At 55.0% G+C, this 8,012-nt stretch overlaps 1 protein-coding gene across 3 annotated transcripts in view; it reads left to right on the plus strand.

Annotated features, from left to right (window-relative positions):
* The window catches only part of ABLIM2 (actin binding LIM protein family, member 2), a 143,266-nt gene that overhangs the window by 25,442 nt on the left and 109,812 nt on the right, over positions 1–8,012 (plus strand). The window lies entirely within an intron of this gene.

The following is an 8,012-nucleotide window of genomic DNA, read 5'->3' on the forward strand; positions in this document are numbered from 1 at the left end:
CCTCAGCAGCCGGGGTGGGCAGTGCTGGGCCAGCATCTGGGCCTCATCCTTGAGCCCCAGCAGGCACCTGAGGCGGGTTGTCGTGTTAGGGGGGCAGTGGCAGGAGTCTGTCAGCGTGAAGGCCTGGTTCCAAGACCCCCAGGGATCCACCCACCCACAGGTTCATTCTGTGCCAGGAGCCCTGCCAGCCTGCCGACACAGCAGGGCCCCTGCCCTCAGGAGGTGGCCTTGTTGCAGGAAGGCGGACCCCTTCCAGGGCCCGAAACTGGGCTCTTGTCTGACACTCGGAAATGAATTATCCGAGGAGACACGTGTGCTGACAAAGCAAGAGATTTTATCGTGAAAGGGCACCCGGGTGGAGAGCAGGAGGGGAAGGGAGCCCAGGAGAACTGCTCTGCCGCATGGCTCGCAGTCTCGGGTTTTATGCTGATGGGATTAGTTTCCGGGCGGTCTTTGGCCAATCATTCTAATTCAGTCTTTCCTGGTGGCGCATGCGTCGCTCAGCCAAGATGGATGCTAGCGAGAGGGATTCTGGGAAGTGGACGGACGCGCGGTGTCTCCTTTAGACTTTTCCCAGACTCTTCCAGTTGGTGGTGGCTTATCAGTTCCGTATTCCTTACCAGGATCTCCTGTCATAAAACAACTCATGCAAATGGTTACTATGGTGCCTGGCCAGGGTGGGCGGTTTCGATCAGTGTGCTTCCCGTAACAGCATGTCTGCTTAACCTGCTGAAAAATGACGAGAACAGCTAAGATTTCCCGTGAGTTTTAAAAGAGTTGTGTTTATTCAAGCACGAGGATTGCATCGTCTTCAATTGATCTTTTATTCACCGCTCATGAAAATGCAGTCTATGAGTCATTGAAGATGCTCTTGGATGAATAAAAGAAAAAACCCAACTTACAGTGTCTTAAATTACATGGGTATTTATCATCTTAACAGGAAGTCTGGAAGTAGCCTTCTTACCCCCCAGAGCTTGTTAATGTAACAGCTCAACAAAGTCATCAAAGACTGGGTTCTTTTTCCACTTCTCCACCCCAGCTGCCCCACCCCCAGCCTTTTGCATTTCAGCAGTGCCTGTCCTCATGGTCTCAAGATGGTTGCTGTAACTCCAAACATCATATCCTCACAGGTTGACACTCAACCCTGGGGAAGTGGTTGGGCAGGGATGTGGGGCAAAGGGGCCCTCCTCCCGCATGATTGCTCTGTGTGGTTAATCAGGATAATCTCCCTTTGATGACAAACCTAGACTGTTTATTAAAAAGCAGAGAAATCACTTTGCCAGCAAAGGTCCATATAGTCAAAGTTATGGTTTTTCCAGTAGTCATGTATGGATGTGAGACTTGGACCACAGAGAAGACTGAGGACTGAAGAATTGATACTTTCAAACTGTGGTGCTGGAGAAGACTCTTGAGAGTCCCTTGGACTGCAAGGAGATCCAACCAGTCCATCCTAAAGGAGATCAGTCCTGAATATTCATTGGAAGGACTGATGCTGAAGCTGAAGCTCCAATACTTTGGCCTCCTGATGCTAAGAGCTGACTCATTGAAAAAGACCCTGACGCTGGGAAAGACTGAAGGCAGGAGAACAGAGGATGAGATGGTTGGGTGCATCACTGACTCAGTGGACATGAGTTTGAGCAAACTCCAGGAGATGGTGATGGACAGGGAGGCCTGGTGTGCTGCAGTCCATGGGGTTGCAAAGAATCAGACATGACTGAGCGACTGAACAGCAGCGACCCTTTGATCAGGGAGGAGAGCTTTTTCCTGGAGGCCCTCACAGGCTTCCTATATGACTCACCAGCTGGAACTGGGTCACACTCACTCCCACCAGTAAAGAGGAAAGGGAGGGCGGGGACTGACTGACTCCAGCCACGTTCCTCCCTTGGTGGGTGTGTTGCCGGCCCAACTGCAGTAGGGTCTGTTAGCACAGAAGACAGCTGTGTCGAATTCTGACCTGAGATCCCAGCATACTGGGGTCCCGCCACCCAGACACTTGCTTGGTGTGACTTGGTTCACCCAAACATGAAAATCTGTGAAAGGAGTCGTTTTCCAGGCCCTCTCGGTGTCGTCAGGCTTGGGCTCTGCTGCCAGGTCTGGGTTCCCATCCCACACCCTGCTCACATGGGTCTCAGACACATTTCTTAGCCTCGGTTTCCATTCAGCAACCCTACTGGGCACCTGCTCTGAGCTGGGCAGCATTCTGGGTGCTTGGGACGCATCCATGAACAAAACAGACATCCTTGTCCTCGTGGAAATCACGTTCCAGGGCCAGGAGACAGAGAAGAAGCACTAGGTAGAGTAAATAAGTAGATTTTTATTATATACTGAAAGGGAAGCGCTAGGGAGGGGAAGACAAGGAGCAAGATGAAGATGGAGTTGGGAGCGTCAGGAAGTCACTCTTTTAAGTTGGGTAATCAGGGCAGTCTTCACAGAGGAGGTGACCTTTGCACGATGACTCAAAGGAGGTGAGGGAAGGGTGTCGCAAGCAGAGGGAACAGCCAGGGTAGCGACACTGAAGCACGCAGCTCTGCCCGGCGGTTTCCGGGACACCAGGAGGCTTGCTTGCCCGGAGCAGAGTGAGGAGAAAGTGGGGAGGGCTGGAGGGGTTCTTGTGAGGACCCGGGCCCTGACACCGGAGGAGCAAGAACGCAGGAGGGTCCTGTGTGTCTTAGTGTCGTGGCCTCTGGGTGCCATCCTGATGTGGGGGTCAGGGCAGGGAGGGGACACGGGCCCGGAGCCCTGGCCCGAGGCCACGGCAGCTTGGACGAGAGTCTGAGGGGGCGTCTGCTTCCAGATTGTCTTAGAACCCAGCCAGCTTCACGGTGTACAATGGGACTGCGGGTGACATGGAAATAGGCCAAAGACCGAGCACACGGCAGGTCCTCGGGGAAAACGAAAGCTGTGACCGTTGTTACAAACACTTGAAACTTGCCCAGGAGGATGAATCTGGTCCTCCGGACCTTCCACGTGTGGCCGAGTCCTGTGCTTTCGGAGCGTCTGTTTCCAGCTGGGGTCATCTGTCGTCCTGCTCACGATGCCTGGGAAGCGCAAGCCCCGACTCCGAAACGCTGAGAAGATGAGAAAGTGAGGCCAGGAAAGCAGCTGCTTTCTGATCCGTGCGGCCCAGGGGCTGAGTGTGCTCATGTTTGCAGAAAGAGTGAAGGAGACAGGGGGAAGGGGGGTGTGTGTGTGTGAGCGTGTGTGTGAGCGTGTGTGTGTGAGTGTGTGTGTGAGTGTATGTGTGAATGCATGTGTGTGTGAGTATGAGTGTGTATGTGTGCGTGTGACTGTGTGTGTGGTGTGTGTGTGTGCATGTGTATGTCAGTGTGGTGTGTGTGAGTGTGCATGTGTCTGAGTGTGTGTATGAGTGTGGTGTGTGTGTGTGAGTGTGGGGTGTGTGACTGTGTGTGTGAGTGTGAATGTGCGTGTGCATGTGTGAGTGTGCATGTGTGTGTATGAGTGTGTGTGCATGTGTGAGTGTGTGTGTCATGCACCAGCTCTGCCTGTAACTTGGTAACAGCAGGTCGCGTTGTCCACAAGGACACACCCCTCTGGGGATCATGGACGGCCACGCCCAGAGCTGGTCTGGGTGTCAGGGGGTGACAGGGACCAAACGCCTGTGTTCCAGAGCGTTCGTGGGAACCGGAAGCCAGGGGAGAGCGGTGGACAGTCAGGGCAGGAAGGGCTCTCAGCTGACGCGGGCCTGTTGTTTCCAGAGGGAGAGTCTGCGGCAGAGGCTAGGCTGGGGCCTGGGTGGGCGGTGACCCACTGCCCCCAGCCAGCTCGCTCCAGCTCTGCGGACGCCTGAGTTCTCGGTCCGCCTGGTGCTGTAGCGTCAGCCGCTCTCTCCTCGCCCAGGCGCCAGCACTGGAGCGCCCCTCAGCTGGCCACCCCGAGGGACTGCCGTCCGCATCCCAGGCTCTTCCTTTGTGAGTCTTTTCCATCCGAGTCCTCTTGTCTACAGACTTCTGTGTCTCTTTAAGGGACTCCGTGAGCCCTTTCCCCATCATGGGTTTGTCGGCACATTTCAATACCTGCCCAAATCCCTTCAGCTGCCTGGCCCAGCGGTTAAACGGTTGCATGGATTCCAGCCGATGCTGGGCTGATCAGTTTCCTTTGCCTCATCTCAGTGATTTGTTGTGACAACCGTGGGAGATCAGTATGATTAACCCTTTGCTACAGATGAGGACTCTGAGGCTCAGAGAGGTTAAGTAACTTCCCCAGGTCACACAGCAGCGGGAGCGAGGATCCACGCCCAGGCTTCCTGTCTCTAAAGCCCAGAGTTCACTTATCACAGTATCCTGTAGTTACGCTGCAGCTAACACTGTGCGGGTGGACTTCTGTGGACTTTCATAGTTATTTCCTTGAGATAGAGTCCCAGAGACAGGCGGCTGGGTTAGTGGGTAGGAGCCGTTCCCACACTCCTTTGAGTCGGTAAAAGAGCCTTTGAGCCAAACAGTATTCCAGAATACGGATTGTCTTCCCACCACGGCCCGCCCCCTCCCGACCATTTCTCAGAAATGGCCATGGTTGACCGCCAAAGAGGGGGCCTCTTGGGGTCACCCACAGCTGCTCAGAGCCCTTCGTGACTCTCGGCTACTTGCTTAGGCAGATGGAATGTAAGGACAGCATATTGACTTGATGAGGACTTCTGGCAGATGACAGAGGATGAGGTGGTTGGATGGCATCACCGACTCGATGGACATGAGTTTGAGCAAGCGCCGGGAGTTGGTGATGGACAGGGAAGCCTGGCGTGCTGCAGTCCATGGGGTCGCAAAGAGTGGGACATCCCTGAGCGACTGAAATGAATGTATTTGGACTCTCTATTTTTAGCAGGCAGAGGTCTGGCTTTACTGTCTGGCCTTAACCTTAGGCACCTGGGCAGCTACAATCCACTCCGCAGCAGAGATGACCCGGGAATGTGGGGGGCATCGTGGCACCAGCGGGACCCAGCTCGCAGGGCAGAAAAGCTGCTTTTATTCCGTCTCCTGGTGCCTCCGTGATGGAGACTCAGGTTTAAAGGGGCACTCGATCCCTCTGCACGTTTTTCTCCTTTGAGGAATAGTCAGTGCTGTCATAGCTTTAAGAAGATTGGAAAATGAGCCAAACCCCAGAGCCAAGGGTGTCCGGGAGCCAGCTGTCCCTCAGGGCTGAGTCGCTGCAGGAGGCGTTTGCAGAGGACAATAATTCTCCTGCACAGGCCCCGGGGAGCCTGTTCTTCCCTAGTCGGGGTGCAGCTGCTGGGGCTACACCGGGGTGTGAGATTGAACAAAGGGGTCTCGCTCTCGGCTGGGAGGGGGGCAGATCCAGAACCAAGTGCCGGCCTCGGGTCTGCCAGGTGAGTGACGTCAGACCAAAGAGACGTGGACGGTGTCCCCGCACGACTCGGGGCTCACGTCACGCGAGCTCGTGGGATCCCCTGTGTGCTGCCGTCCGCCCGGATGAGGACACGGGGCCCAGAGAGGCCGGGGACCTGCCTAGGGCCCACAGCATGATGCGTGGGGCGAGCCTGCATCACCTGGGCAGCCCCGGCGTCCCGGCTCTCAGCTGCTCAGCTTTCTGTCCAAAGAGCCAGCTGCTCCTTGGAGACACAGAAGGAAGGATTTCCAAGCCTGCGGGCGGCTGTTAGCACGGAATGGTACGTGCAGCTCTGTGGCCTAGGCGAGGGGGACAGGGGACGACGGGGAGACCCAGGAGAGGCCCACCGCCTTGCCCCATGTGGGGCTGGGGGCTGTGCTAAGTGGGTCCCTCCCTCAGGGCCATTGGAGCCCCCAGGTCGCTGTGGGAGGGTGCACCAAGTGCGCTGACCAGTCCACGTGCTGAAAGGCGCTGCTGACCGGACCAAGCAGAACCCTGCCCCGGGGACCCTGAGACCCTCCGGAGATTCCGATTCCCGGAGAGCTCTTCCCGAACCTACCAGCCTGAGGAGGTTGCCCTTGCCTCCCGAAACTGCAGGGCGCCGTTCAGGGGGCCCCCCGATCAGACACCAGGAGTTCCTCTCCACTGCCACCATCGTGTCATCGAGACCTGCACTGCAGAAGGCTCTCACCCTCTCTGTGTAGGGATGATCTCCATGTAGTAGCGACATGTGTGTTGCGTTCTGGTTTTCTGTGTTGATCTTGGCTGTGCTGGGTCTCCGTTACTGAGCGGCTCCTCCCTAGTTGTGGTGGGCGGGGCTGCTCTCTCGCTGCGGTGTGTGGGCTCCTCATTGCGGTGGGTTCTCTTGCTGTGGAGCACCGGCTTCACGGCATGCAGCCTTCAGTACTTGCAGCCCTTGGGCTCAGTGGCTGTGGCGCACGGGCCCAGTTGCCCGCTGCGCGTGGAGTCCTCCCGGCCCAGGGACGGAACGCGTGCCCCTGCACTGGCAGGTGGCTTCTTTACCACCGGACCACCAGGGGAGCCCCATCGTATGTGTTGCTCTGATAGATTTGTACTAGCAATTTTTACTACTAACTAGCTTTTTACTAGTACTAGTAAATTAGTACTAGTACTACCTTGTACTAGTAGCTGTAATAACAACCCCATCCAGAATAAGCTATTAAATATTTACAACCTTGTGACCATAAGAACCTACATAGCTTATTAAAAAGCAGAGACATAACGTAGCTGACAAAGGTCCGTCTAGTCAAAGCTGTGGTTTTCCCAGTAGTCATGTATGGATGTGAGAGTTGGACCATAAAGAAAGCTGAATGCTAAAGATCTATTGCTTTTGAACTGTGGTGTTGGAGAAGACTCTTGAGAGTCCCTGGGACTGCGAGGAGATCCAACCAGTCCATCCTAAAGGAGATCAGTCCTGAATATTCACTGGAAGGACTGATGCTGAAGCTGAAACTCCAATACTTTGGCCACCTGATGCAAAGAACTGACTCACTGGAAAAGACACTGATGCTGGGAAAGATTGAGGGCAGGAGGAGAAGGAGATGACAGAGGATGAGATGGTTGGGTGGCATCACTGACCCTATGGACATGAGTTTGAGCAAGCTCTGGGAGTTGGTGATGTATAGGGAAGCCTGGCATGCTGCAGTCCATGGGGTCACAAAGAGTTGGACAGGACTGAGTGACTCAGCTGAACTGACCATAAGAAAAGGCTTCCCAGATGGCGCTAGTGGTAAAGAACCTGCCTGCCAATGCAGGAGATACAAAAGATGCTGGCTTGATCCCTGGATCAGGAAGATCCCCTGGAAGAGAGCATGGCAACCCACTTCAGTATTCATGCCTGGAGAATCCTATGGACAGAAAAGCCTGGCAGGCTATAGTCCATGGGGTCGCAAAGAGTCAGACAGGACTGAAATGACTTAGCACGCACGCACACAGCATGACCATAAGAAATTTCTGATAAATTGAGTTCCACGTGGACTGTGGGGTTTTTGTTGTGGAACCATTGGCGTTTTCCATCTCAGAAGCGCCTCTCTTGCAGACGGTTCTGTGGGGGAGCGATAGAAATTGGCTTTCCAGGCAGAAGGGGGATGAATGCCTGCTTTTACTGAGAGCCTGGCTCTGGGTTTTTAAACAGAGGTCCATGGTCTTGCTTTGGCATCTCCAATCGACTGAAGTTGCCCATTCTTAGAATTTCCCAGAAATGATATCCTCTGCAATCAGTTAATCTTTCAACGTTTGTTTGTGTATTTGGCTGTTGCAGCGTGGGAACTCTTAGCTGTGGGCTGTGGGGTCTAGCTCCCTGGGCAGGGCACAGACCCAGGCCCCTTTCCCTGGGAGTAGTGAGTCTCAGCTGCTGGACCACTAGGGAGGCTCCCTCGGTTCATGTTTTGATGAAAACACTTAAGCATTGATTCGAAGATGGGCTGCAGAGTTTTTCAAGACCCTGGCTTAGGGGCTGCGACGCTTGAAGACCCCAGACAGACCAGATGGCAGGCTGGTCCTCTGCAGGGAGGGGCGTGAAGGCTGCTGCCTCGGGAACCAAGCCTGGCTCCCACGTGCCCTGGGGCCTGTCCTGGGGGAAGGCGCCCCCTCCTCCACTCGGCAAGTCCCCCTCACCCAGTCCTCCCAGGGCA

The sequence above is a fragment of the Bison bison genome, unplaced genomic scaffold (genome assembly GCF_000754665.1).
Source record: "Bison bison bison isolate TAMUID 2011002044 unplaced genomic scaffold, Bison_UMD1.0 scf7180017864342, whole genome shotgun sequence".
Lineage (NCBI taxonomy): Eukaryota > Metazoa > Chordata > Mammalia > Artiodactyla > Bovidae > Bison > Bison bison.